General features: G+C 54.5%; 1 pseudogene; it reads left to right on the forward strand.

The window, feature by feature from the left end:
• Nucleotides 1–3,030: 3,030 nt before the first annotated feature.
• The window catches only part of LOC137668056 (DNA-binding protein RFX7-like), a 112,266-nt pseudogene continuing 101,374 nt past the window's right edge, over nucleotides 3,031–13,922 (forward strand).

Consider the following 13,922-nt stretch of genomic DNA (forward strand, 5'->3'; position numbering starts at 1 on the left):
GCAGGTGCAGGGGGAGCAGCGGCGCCTGCACAACCTGCTGCAGGAGATCAAGGTCTCCCCAGCCACCCCCCGAGTCCCCAACCACCCCCCCACGTCCTCCGGACTCCCCTTTCACGTCCCCTTTGTGAGAGCCCCCCCTTTCTGTGAGGGGGGAAATAAATGGCCGTGCAAAAGGCGAGTGCCCTCGTGTCCCCAACACCCCCCATGTTCCCCTGGGCCCCCCCTCTCATGTCCCCAACCCCCCTCTCCATTTTCCCCCCCACAGGTGTCCCCCCCGCCTCCAAACGCCCCCTTGGGACCTCAGGGGCCAAGCGGCCGACCCGCAGGCGCAGCTCGGGGGGCGCCAGGAGCGGGTGCGCATGCTTGAGGCTGAAAACCGCGACCTCCAGCACCAGTTGGAGACCCTGCGGGGGGGAGCACGAGGTCCGCGAGAGCCACCTTGCCGGGCGCCTGCAGTGAGTGTGTGCCCCCCCCCCAAATATCGGGGTGCCCCCAAAAAGTGGGGTTTAACCCCCCCCAACCCCAAGAGCCTGGAGGCGGAGCGGGACTTCTTGCAGCGCGAGGCCGAGGGGCTGAAGAGCGAGATCCAGCAGCTGGAGGCAGAGGCGGCGCAGCGGAAGCGGGCGCTGGGGGAGGCTGAGGGGCGCGTGCGGGGGCTGGTTGCCCACCTGCAGGACACAGAGGTACGTTATGGGGGGGGCATTTGGGGGGGACTCCTCCACTTCCCCCCCGGTGACAAGAGGAGCCTCGTGCTGTCCCGGCCCGGGATTGGGGGGGACCCCACTTAATATAGGGGGTTTTGTGGCGATTCCCCTTGATTTAGGGCATTTGGGGGGCAAAGTTGGTTTTTTGGGGGGCAAAGTTGCATTTTTGGGGGCCAAAGTGGGGTTTTTTGGCTCCCGCCCCCATGGGGGTGAGGTCGCGGCTGGGGCTCCCCCAACCTCCTGAGCCCCCCCAAAGCTGGACACCCCCCACACACACACTGCGATGGGGTGGGGAGGGCAGGATTTGGGAGGGTTATTTGAGGGGGGCCTCCTCAAGGAATGGGGCTGGGGGGGGCTCCCAGTTTGGGGGAGGGCTCATGCAAGGAGGGGGGTGTCCCAGTTTGGGGGGAGGGTCCCAGTTTGGGGGGTGCTGGACCGGGGGGTTCATGCAGGGTACAGGGGGGGGGCAAGATGCGGGGGCAAAAGCGAGGGCTGCGATTGGTTGAGGCTCGGCCAATCCGCGCGCGGCTCTCGGCGGTTTAAAGGTGCCCGGGGCAGAGTGCGGTGGCGGCGGTTTGTCCGGTTGCTACAGGCGCCGCCCCGAGCGGCGACATGGAGACGGCCGGTGGCTCCGACTGGGACCCCGACTGGGACCCCGACTCCGGCCCCGCCGTCCCGGCCCGACCCGGTTTCTCAGCCGCCACAGCAGGTACGTTATAACCAGGGGCGTTATACCGGGGGGTGGGGTGGGGTTACTGGGGCGCCTGGTCCCCGGTAAATCACACCCCCCCTGTCCCCCCAGCAGTGCCCCGGGGGGGTGAGTGACAGGGGACACCCCCCGCTGCGTCCCCTACTGCCCCTCAACGAACCCCGTGTCCCCAGCCCCCCCATGTCGCCAGGGTCCCCCCTGCCATGTCTCCCGTGTCCCCGTGGTGTCCCCAGCTCCCCCCTCGGTGTCCCCCAGGCCCTCCCTTGCCGTGTCCCCATGTCCCAACTGCCCCCGTGGTGTCCCCAACAACCCCTCGTGTCCCCTGAGCCCCCCTCCTGTGTCCCAAACCAGCCCCCCATGTCCCCTGGGTTCCCGTCCCATGTCCCCAACACCCCCTGCAGTGTCCCCAACCACCCGCCCATGTCCCCAGCTGCCCCTGTCATTCCCCCAATACCCCCATAGTGTCCCAAACACCCTCCCCATGTCCCCCTGGGCCCCCCTCCCCATGTCCCCAACCCCCCTCTCCATGTCCCCCACACAGGTGCCCCGCCCGCCTCCAAACGCCCACCTGGGGACCTCAGGGGCCAAGCGGCCGACCCACAGGTGGAGCTCGGGGGGCGCCAGGAGCGTGTGCACATGCTTGAGGCTGACAACCGCGACCTCCAGCACCAGTTGGAGACCCTGCGGGTGGAGCAAGAGGCCATCGAGAGCCTCCTCGCCCGGCGCCTGCAGTGAGTGTGCGCCCCCCCCCCCCCCCCCCAAATATCGGGGTGCCCCCAAAAAGTGGGGTTTAAACCCCCCCCAACTCCAGGAGCGTGGAGGAGGAGCGGGACCGCTGGCGGCGCGAGGCTGAGGGGCTGGAGGCCGAGAACCGGCAGCTGAGGGCGGAGGCGGTGCAGGAGGAGCAGGCGCTGGAGGAGGCTGAGAGGCACGTGCGGGAGCTGACTGCCCACCTGCAGAACATAGAGGTACGTTATGGGGGGGGCATTTTGGGGGGACTCCCCCCTTCCCCCTGCAAAGAAAAGGGGGTGTTGGGCACCAATTTGGCCGCTTTTGCACCCAAAAAGTGAGGAGGGGTCTCAGGAGCCCACGGTGGGGGCTGGTTTCTGCCCCGCCCCCCATTACTGCCCCCCACAGGCACAGCTGGCGCAGGCCCTGGAGTGGGAGGCCACGGCCCAGGAGCGGACGCTGGCGCAGTGGGAGCAGCAGCTGCAAGCGCTGGGGATTGAACCGCTCCACCTGCTCAACGAGGAGCTCCAGGTGTGTGCAACGCCCCCCCCGGGGTGTCCCCAACAACCCCCATGTCCCCTGGGTCCCCATGTGCCTGGGTCCCCCCTCTATGTCCCCATCCCCCCCCTTGCCGCCCCCTCCCCAGGGTACCATCCGGGTGTTCTGCCACACGCAGCCAGTGCTGCCACAGGAGCGGGGCCGGCAGTGGGGGCCGGGCCCCCTCCACATCCCCCCCGGCGACGAGAGGAGCCTCGTGCTGTGCCTGCCCGGGATTGGGGGGGACCCCACTTAATAGAGGGGGTTTTGGGGCGAATCCCCTTGATTTAGGGGATTTGGAGGGGCAAAGTTGGGTTTTTGGGCCCCCCCCAACCCTCCTGCCCGTCCCCCATGGGCCGCGAGCGCCACGGTGACGTCTGCTCTGATTTCAGCTTCAACCGCCTGTTCCCCCGGACGCCTCCCAGCAGGGTGTGCTCGAGTAGATCGCGCTGCTCCTGCAGGTGGGGGGCCCCCAAATGCCCCCTGAACTCCCAAATCCCCCTTTGAACCCCCTTCTGCACGTACAGAAGCAAAAATGTTATAAAAAGGGGCTTGTTTGCTAATAAATGGCTTCTGCTGGATTCACATGGGATCGTGTGCTGAGTCCTTTTCTCCACAACCCTTCATCTCCTCCCAGCATCCCTCCTCTGCTGGTCCCCGTATGCCCCCTGAACTGCTCCTGTTACCGGCAAATAGTACCCAAGGAAACTCTCTAACCCCAATGAGAGCTGAGAAGCCGACACTGGTTTATTGCAGCGCTGGGTGCACGGGGGATCTCTCCTCCTCGCATGCACACCCAGGGACAAAAGCTTGCTCCTTATATACAGAATTCCAAGAAGAGCCCACCCCTTCCAAAAAAAAACACTTCTGCATAACACGGTCTGTGCTGCATTAGGTAATGTCTTTACACACACGTCCTAAATTGGGGAAGGAGTCTGGGGTGGGCTCTGGGGGTCACAATCCCCCTTTAATCATGCTTGTGCACAAGCATGGTCGAGGCCTTCTTGTTTTGGACTTTCTCTCTCCTCTGACACAAGAGTTTATGAATCAAGTTAGACATCACAAAGTTCTCTACACTTTTGTCTTTTGACCCTTTTATAATTAGCAGAGACCTTTGTTTTTCTAAGACTAAGTGTAAACAGCATGAATCATTGTCTACTAGAACCTTGTTATCAATCCCATAAACAAACACTATCTACAAAATATGCAGTTTGCTTCAGAACCTATTGTTATTCTCTCTTATTCTAGCTAACAGGAAAATTATTGAGGGGAAAGTTTGTTCTGTGCAAAGGTAACACAGAGCAGGCCTTTTAGAGCCTGCTCCGAAGCCTGCTCCGAGGCCTGCTCCGAGGCCTGCTCCGAGGCCTGCTCTTCCTAACCAGTTGCTAAACCTGAGGCCTACTCGTGCTAAACCATTGCTGAACTGAACCGTCTGGTATCAATTCCCCCCTTTGGAAGCAGTTAGATTTATTATCTCACTACTTCCATATACTTTTCTCAATGATTCTCTTAACACAACCCACGCAGATCCCTAGAATAACTATAATCACAACTACATAAACTATTCCCTCTAACAACGCGGCTAACCATCCTTTTAGAGACAATCCACCTAATTCTTGCAGGATTTTGTGGAGCCAACTATTTTCTGCTGCATCTCTGATTGCCCTGCTGTCTTCTGCTGCTCTCTTCGTTTTATCCAATTGCTCTTGCAGGTTATCAGTGATGTTTGGGATGTGGATGCAGCAGGGCTCTTTGTCTAACTTAAGGTATCCACACGCTCCTTGTTCTTTGACTAATAGCAAGTCTAAGGCCAGTCTATTTTGCAGAGTCATTTTAGTATTGGCTTGGATCTGTTTGTTAACAATTTGGAATCCCTTTTGAGGGGCTCTTGATAAAGATTCTACTTGCCACGTTAGGTTTTCTATTAGCATCCGATTTTCTAAAGCCGTCAGTCCTGGTAGAAGGAACCTTTGAAATCCCCATTCAAGTTGTGACCCCAGGGGACAGGCTGAGTGGCTGAAGGAGGAACTGGGCTGTTACACCAGTAAGATTGTTCATTCTACCAAACCCTTGTATCAGAGTTAGAATTAAGTTCTCATCTATGTCTGCCTTGGCCTCTCCACCTGTATCAATTTCTGCATTTCCGAACATGACTGCAAGGGAGAGAACCCAGAACCTTGTGATCCCCGGGTTAGTCTTAAACGTAAAGGTCCCTCTTGTTTTACAGTCCGTTCTGGTGATGAGGCTGGTTTGATCCTGCTGTGATGTACCCACGGAGTGACTCCCTTGAGCTTGACATCTGTGTAGGTGGTGAGCAACATCTGGAAAGGTCCTTTCCACTTCTCTTTTAGCGGTTCATCTGCCCACGTCCTCAGGTACACCCAGTCTCCAGGTTGGTATTGATGCACAGGCACGTCTAGGGATAGTGGTGCGCTCACAGTGATGTACCTGTGGAGAGAGGACAAAACCTTTCCTAGAGAGACAACGTATTCTTTTGGATGTTTCCCCATGATCTCAGGAGTAACTCCTGTTTCTGTCACCTGATAGGGTTTACCATAAATGATTTCAAAAAATGATTCCTTTACTTTTAGGATTCGTAGCAAAGCTGAGGGTAAAGCACCCGACCATTTTATCTGAGCCTCTTGGCAAATTTTTCCTCATCTGTTTATTTAAGCTTTGTTTCTTTTTTTTTTTTTTTACTTTTGCACTTGATTGAGGTCTCCATGGGGTATGGAGGTCCCATATTACCCCTAACACTTCAGCTAAATTTTGAACAGCCTCTGCTATAAAGTGTGGGCCCCTGTCTGAAGATAGTCCTAGAGGTGTCCCAAATCTCAGTATTATTTGCTTAGGTAATATTTTTGTTACTTCTCTTGCCTTGTTGGTGCGACAAGGGAAAGCTTCATGCCAGCCTGTGAAAGTGTCTGTCGTTACTAAAAGATACTGATACCCATTTTGCCGCAGTAATTCGGAAAAGTCTATTTGCCAAGAGTCTTCTGGATTGTTTCTTCTCTGTGTTGCTCCTGATAAAGGTCTCTGCTCGGAGGCGTGTTGGCCATCCCTTACTGACACTGTCTTGTTGCTTTGAAAAGTATCCCACAGGCCTTTTCCATGATCCCAGTCTCTGGGCCAACACTCCCAGAGCAATACGCAGTCTTGCATGTACAAATCAAATGGTTTTTCTAAGTTCGGGAGGCCCAGAGCTGGAGCACTCATTAAAGTCTGGTTTAGTTTTGCAAATGTACCTCTGGGTGCAAACAAGGAGGTTTCCTTGCCCTTGTACAGCTTCATATAAGGCTTTGGCAATGAGTCCAAAATTCATTATCCACAGGCAGCACCATCCGGCCATCCCGAGAAATGCTCTAAGCTCTTGTTTCAGTTGCTTTCATCTTACCAGTCCAGCGTCTGGGTTTGACTGGATGGTTACTGGTTGTGCCGCTCGGGATCGTCCCGGTGTTCCTGGAGCCCATACGAGAGGTGTCACAGCTTCTTCTGGTGTCTCCTGTAACTCGGCTGCCTTCTGTAATATAAAAACTTGGGCATCCAAAACTTTATTTTCAGGGATAGGTTTGGGATTTTTCCTTTTGTAAAGGTAATTTGTGCATTCAATTTACTCAGCATTTCTCACCCCAACAGCAGCACGGGGCAGGCTGGGATGGAGAGAATCGATGGGTTAACACCCTTTTTTTCCCAATTCCAAATTTTAAAGGCTGGAAAAACGACCGATCTTCTTTCTGCCCCGTGGCACCAATAATTGGCACGCTTTGATCACTCAAATTACCCTTGCATGTATTTAATACTGAATAGATAGTTCCCACATCTACGAAAAATTTTACTTTCTCATTTTCCACCTTACTATAACCAGGGATTCTGTTGGGGAGGGTTTCGATCCTTCCCCCGCTCCTCCCCACCCTGAATCTAAACCCATCACGTTGGCAGCTTTCCTCGGCATCTCCCCAAGGCCTTGCCGGCCTGATTACGGACACTCCTTTTTCCAGGACTCTGATTTTTTTCTAACTGCTTTCCAGCCCCTGGTACTTTATCGGAAGATTTTTCTTCCCTTTGGCCTCCCCCGATAACTCCGTTCTCTCACCCTATTATTTTCCTGGGCTGTAGCTGCTGCCAGTTGCTGGTTGTTTTTAAACACTTTTTTTTTTTCTTTCTTTCTTCCTCTACCTTTTCTCTGTTGTTACACACTTTCCAGGCATTCTCTAACATTTTGTCCAGCGAGCGAGCATCTGCCCCCTCTATTTTCTGCAGTTTCCATTTTATATCTGCACTAAATTGTCCCATAAAAATGTGTATTAACGAGGCAGCATCTACATCAGTTTCTGGATTCTAAGCGGTGTATTTTCCTGCAGCCTCTGTTCGTCTTTCAAGGAAAGAGGAGGGATCCTCGTTCCTTCCCTGAACGACCTGATACAATTTAGACCAGTTCTGACTTTGGAACAGCATTCCCAACACCGTGCAAAATCAGTCGTTGGTATTCGGTCAATAGCAACCTCTGAGCAGGAACGTTGGGGTCCCAATTAGGGTTGTTGCGGTCCCAATTAGGGTTGTTGGGGTCCCAATCAGGGTTGTTGGGAGGAAAATGTTCATCTATCCATCCTGCTTGTGCAGCTTGAACACGCACTCGTTCAGCCTCCTCGCTGGCCTTGGCCAAAATCAGTTGTTTTAACTCAAAAATCACTGAGTTATTCAAAATAATTTGCAAATCTTTCCACTCTGGATCATGATTTTCAATTCTAGTTTCCATAACCTTCACTACCCCCCTTTCCTCCTCTCCCCCTCGAAGGGGAAGGAATCCCAGAAGCACTGAGGTTGGAAGAGCCCTCTGGGATCATCGAGTCCAACCATTGCCCTGACACCACCATGGCAACTAGACCAGGGCACTAAGGGCCATGTCCAGTCTTGTCTTCAACCCCTTCAGAGATGGTGACTCCACCACCTCCCTGGGCAGCCCCTTCCATTGTCTGATGACCCTTGCTGAGAAGAAATTCTTCCTGATGGCCAACATGACCCTCCCCTGGCCAACCTTGACCCTACACCCTCCCTTCAGGTAGTTGTAGACTGCACTAAGGTCACCTCTGAGCCTCCTCTTCTCCAGGCTGAACCCCCCCAGTCCCCTCAGCCGTTCCTCGCAGGTCAGACCCTCCAGACCCTTCCCCACCTTGGTCGCCCTCCTCTGCATTCGCTCCAACACCTCAACACCTTCCTTGAAGTGCGGGGCCCACAACTGGACACAGGATTTGGGGTGCGGCCTCACCAGTGCCGAGCACAGAGGGACGATCCCTTCCCTGGCCACACTAGTCCTGATAGAGGCCAGCATGCCATTGGCCACCTTGGCCACCTGGGCACACTGCTGGCTCATGTTTAGCCAGCTGTCCATCAGCACCCCCAGGTCTCTTTCTGCCGGGACGCTTTCTAGCCACTCTTCCCCCAGCCTGTAACGCTGCAGGGGGTTGTTGTGGCCGAAGTGTCAGACCCGGCCCTTGTTCTTGTTGAAGCTCACGCCGTTGGTCTCGGCCCATCGATCCAACCTGTCCAGATCCCTCTGCAGACCCTTCCTACCCTCCAGCAGATCCACACTCCCACCCAGGTTGGGGTCATCTGCACATTCACTGAGGGTGCACTCCATCCCTACGTCTAGATCATCTATAAAGATATTGAACAGCACCGGCCCCAGCACTGAGCCCTGGGGAACACCGCTAGTGACCCGCCACCAGCTGGACTTTGCCCCATTCACCACCACTCTCTGGGCTCGCCATCCTGCCAGTTTTTAACCCATCGAAGAGTGCCCCCATCCAAGCCCTGGGCAGCCAGTTTGTCTAGGAGGATGCTGTGGGAGACAGTGTCGAATACCTCACTGAAGTCTAGATAGATCCAGCCACAGCCCTGCCCTCATCTACTGAGCGGGTCACTTTGTCAGAGAAGGAGACCAGGTTGGTCAAGCAGGACCTGCCTTTCATGACTCCATTGGCCATACACCACTCAAAGTACTGAGCTGCAATAGGAACGGTCAGTGATGCAGGATCAGCATCTTGACTGTATCGCAAATTTACCACCGCCTGAGCTTCACAAGCGCTTCTCCAATTTGAAATTGCACAGGCTGGAAAATTATCCTTCCCAGCTGCTTGAAATCCCAAGCAGTGAAATCTCCGTTGTCAACAACCTTCACGTTTGCAGACTTGGAGGAGAATTTATACCATATTTTGCAAATCCTGTACAACTTTCCACGAGAAAGGAGCGTGCGTGTGAGGATCGTTAAAACTCACAGGGTAAACAGAAGGACCAGGCGCAGACCCACCCGCATCCCCTCCCACGCCTCCCAGTTTCTCCACCACCTCCCGCTCCCCCTCCTGAGCTGCCGATGATTTTACAGCCTCCCAAAGTGTCCCGGGGTGCCGAGGGAACACAGGAATTCCCGGCAAGTTCAAGGGTTTATCTGGAGGGGCGTGAACCTTAGGTCTACAAGAGGGGCGTGAACTGGGAGCTGGCCCGAAACCAGTACAGGGCCTGAACTGGGAGCTGGCCCAACTGGGATATACTGGGAGTGACTGGGACCATGCTTGGGCCTACTGGGATCATACTGGGAGGGACTGGGAACATCCTGGGTGCAACAGGGATCATATTGAGAGTTACTGGGACCACACTTGGGGCAACTGGGATCATACTGGGAGTGACTGGGACCATGCTTGGGCCTACTAGGATCATACTGGGAGTGACTGGGACCATGCTTGGGCCTACTAGGATCATACTGGGAGTGACTGAGACCACGCTGGTTGCAACAAGCATCATACTGGGAGTGACAGGGCCATGTTGGGGACAACTGGGATGTACTGCGAGTCACTGGGACCACACTTGTGGCAAGTGGGAACATACTGGGAGGGACTGGGACCATGCTGGGTGCAACTGTGATCATACTGGGAGTGACTGGGAGCACACTTGGGGCAACTGGGATATACTGGAAGCGACTGGGACCACACTTGTGGCAAGTGGGAACACACTGGGAGTGACTGGGACCATGCTTGGACCTACTGGGATCATACTGGGAGTGACTGGGACCATGGTGGGTGCAACTGGGATATACTGGGAGTGACTGGGTCCATGCTGGAGGCAACTGGGATCATACTGGGAGTTACTGGGACCACCCTTGGGGCAACTGGGATCATACTGGGAGTGACTCGGACCACAATTGGGTCAAATGGGATCATACTGGGAGTGACTGGGACCACACGTGGGGTAACTGGGATCATACTGGGAGTGACTGAGACCATATTTGGGGCAACTGGGAACATACTGGGAGTGACTGGAACCACACTTGGGGTAACTGGGATATAGTGGGACTGACTGGGACCATATTTGTGGCAAGTGGGAACGTACTGGGAGTGACTGGGACCATGCTGGTGGTAAGTGGTGTATACTGGGAGTGACTGGGACCACGCTGGGTGCAACTGGGATATACTGGATGTGAATGGAACCGTGCTTGGGCATACTGGGATCATACTGGGAGTGACTGGGACCGTGCCGGGTGGAACTGGAATATACTGGGAGTGACTGGGACCATGCTGGGGGCAACTGGGATATACTGGGAGTCACTGGGACCACACTTGTGGCAAGTGGGAACATACTGAGAGTGACTGAGACCATGCTGGGTGCAACTGTGATCATACTGGGAGTGACTGGGATGACACTTGTGGCCAGTGGGATCATACAGGGAGTGAATGGGACCACAATTGGGGTAACTGGGATCATACTGGGAGGGAATGGGACCATAGTTGGGGCAACTGGGATCATACTGGGAGTGATTGGGACCACACTTGGGGCAACTGGGATCATACTGGGAGTGACTGGGACCACACTTCGTGTAACTGGTGTCTTATTGGGAGTGAATGGGACCACACTTGGGGTAAGTCAGATCATACTGGGAGTGACTGGGATCAAACTTGGGTTAAATGGGATCATACTGGGAGTGACTGGGACCACACCTCGGGCAACAGGGGTCATACTGGGAGTGTCTGGAACATCACTCGGCGCAACTGGGATATACTGGGAGTGACTGGGACCACTCTGGGTGCAACTGGGATATACTGGGAGTGACTGGGACCATGCTTGGACCTACAGGGATAATACTGGGAAGGACTGGGACCACACTTGGGGTAACTGGGATCATACTGGGAGTGACTGGGACCACGCTGGGTGCAACTAGGATATACTGGGAGTTACTGGAACCACACTTGGGGAAACTGGGATCATACTGGGAGTGACTGGGACCACGCTGGGTGCAACTAGGATATACTGGGAGTGACTGGAACCACACTTGGGGAAACTGGGATCATACTGGGAGTTCCTGGGACCACAGTTGTGGCAAGTGGGAACATACTGGGAGTGACTGGGACCATCTTGGGGCAAGTGGGAACATACTGGGAGTGACTGGGACCACATTTCGGGTAACTGGGATCATACTGGGAGTGACTGGAACCACACATGGGGCAAATGGCGTCATTCTGGGAGTTACTGGAACCACACTTGCGGTAACTGGGATATACTGGGAGGGTCTGGGACCACAGTTGTGGCAAATAGGAACATACTGGGAGTGACAGGGACCACGCTGGTTGCAGCTGGGATATACTGGGAGTGACTGGGACCATGCTTGGGCCTACTGGGATCATACTTAGAGTGACTGGGACCACACTTGGGGCAACTGGGATCATACTGGGAGTGACTGGGACCACACTAGGGGTAAATGTTGACATACTGGTAGTGACTGGGACCACACTTGGGGCAACTAGGAACATACTGGGAATGACTGGGACCACACTTATGTCTACTGGGAACATACTGGGAGTTACTGGGACCATGCTGGGGGCAACTGGGATCGTACTGGGAGTGACTGGGACCACACTTGGGGTAACTTGGGTTCTTTGATAATGGCTGGTTTTATAAGACACCAGGCGTGACCGTAATACATGGGAAAGGTTTATGTCGTCGGGGCAAAAGGGTTCTGAGACAGGAATTACAGGGCTCATTCGGAGAGCTTTAAACTAGATCCGAAGGGGGATGGGGTAGTAGCTGGGCTTGCACCACTGGGGCAACGCTCTAGTGTTGAGGTAGACCAGGAGGCCCCCCATCCCCCTGGGGTGAAATCGGTGTGCTCGGCTCGCTCCCTGAAATGCCTCTACACCAATGCACGCAACATGGGGAATAAACAGGAGGAGTTAGAAATCCGTGTTCGGTCGGGGGGCTATGATCTAGTGGCAATTACAGAGACTTGGTGGGACGCCTCGCATGACTGGAATGTGGTCATGGATGGCTATGTCCTGTTCAGGAAAGACAGGCCACTGAGGAGAGGTGGTGGAGTTGCTCTTTATGTGAGTGAGCAGCTCGAATGTATTGAGTTCTGTCCAGGGGCGGATCAGGAGCGAGTTGAGAGTTTGTGGGTGCGAATGAAGGGGCAGGCTGGCAGGGGTGATACTGTTGTGGGTGTCTATTACAGGCCACCGGATCAGGATGAGGAGGGTGATGAGGCCTTCTACAGGCAGCTGAGAGCAGTCTCGCAGTTACAGGGCCTGGTTGTCGTGGGGGATTTCAACTCCCCTGATATTTGCTGGGAGGCCTACTCAGACAGCCATCCTCAGTCCAGGAGCTTCCTCCAGTGCATTGATGACAACTTTCTGATGCAAATGGTGGATGAGCCAACTAGGAGAGGAGCGCTGCTGGATCTTATCCTCGCTAACAAGGAGGGTCTGGTTGAAGAGGTGAAGGTTGAGGGCAGCCTTGGTTGTAGCGACCATGAGATGGTAGAGTTCAGGATCTCATGTGGCAGGAACAGAATAGCTAGCAGAATCACAACCCTGGACTTCAGGAGGGCCAACTTTGGCCTTTTCAAGCAATTGCTAGGGGAAATCCCATGGGACAGGGTACTAGAAGGTAAGGGGGCCCCAAGAGAGTTGGTTAGCGTTCAGGGACTGCTTCTTCCGAGCTCAAGATCAGAGCATCCCAGCAGCTAGGAAGTCAAGGAAGGGTACCAGGAGACCTGCATGGTTAAACAGGGAACTGCTGGGCAAACTCAAGTGGAAGAAGAGGGTGTACAGATCGTGGAAGGAGGGGCTGGCCACTTGGGAGGAATATAAGTCTGTTGTCAGAGGATGTAGGGAGGCAACTAGGAAAGCTAAGGCCTCCTTGGAATTAAACCTTGCAAGAGAGGTCAAGGACAACAGAAAGGGCTTCTTCAAATACATTGCAGGTAAAGCCAACACTAGAGGCAATGTAGGCCCACTGATGAATGAAGTGGGGGCCCTGGAGACAGAGGATAAAAAGAAGGCGGAGTTACTGAATGCCTTCTTTGCCTCTGTCTATACTGCTGGAGGCTGTCCTGAGGAGCCCCGGACCCCAGAAGAAGTCAGGATAGAGGAGGAATCTGTCTTGGTAGATGAGGGCTGGGTCAGGGACCAGTTAAGCAATCTGGACGTCCATAAATCCATGGGCCCTGATGGGATGCACCCGCGGGTGCTGAGGGAACTGGCGGAAGTCATTGCTAGGCCACTCTCCATCATCTTTGCTAAGTCGTGGGCAATGGGAGAGGTGCCTGAGGACTGGAGGAAAGCGAATGTCACTCCAGTCTTCAAAAAGGGCAAGAAGGAAGACCCGGGGAACTATAGACCGGTCAGCCTCACCTCCATCCCCGGAAAGCTGATGGAACAACTTGTCCTTGGTGCTGTCTCTAGGCACATCAAGGATAGGGGGATCATTAGGGGCACTCAGCATGGCTTCACCAAGGGGAAGTCATGCTCAACCAACTTGATAGCCTTTTATGAGGATGTAACCCGGTGGATAGATGATGGCAAAGCTGTGGATGTGTCTATCTCGATTTCAGTAAAGCGTTAGACACCGTCTCCCACAGCATCCTCGCAGCTAAACTGAGGAAGTGTGATCTGGATGATGGGGTAGTGAGGTGGATTGTGAAGTGGCTGAAGGAAAGAAGGCAGAGAGTGGTGGGCAATGGGACAGAGTCCAGTTGGAGGCCTGTGTCTAGCGGAGACCCTCAAGGGTCGGTACTGGGACCAGCACTGTTCAATATATTCATGAATGACTTGGATGAGGGAATAGAGTGCACTGTCAGCAAGTTGGCTGATGACACCAAACTGGGAGGAGTGGCTGACACAGCGGAAGGCTGCGCAGCCATTCAGAGAGACCTGGGCAGGCTGGAGAGTTGGGCGGGGAGAAACTTAATGAACTATAAG

Source organism: Nyctibius grandis, chromosome 10 (assembly GCF_013368605.1).
Source record: "Nyctibius grandis isolate bNycGra1 chromosome 10, bNycGra1.pri, whole genome shotgun sequence".
Classification (NCBI taxonomy): domain Eukaryota; kingdom Metazoa; phylum Chordata; class Aves; order Nyctibiiformes; family Nyctibiidae; genus Nyctibius; species Nyctibius grandis.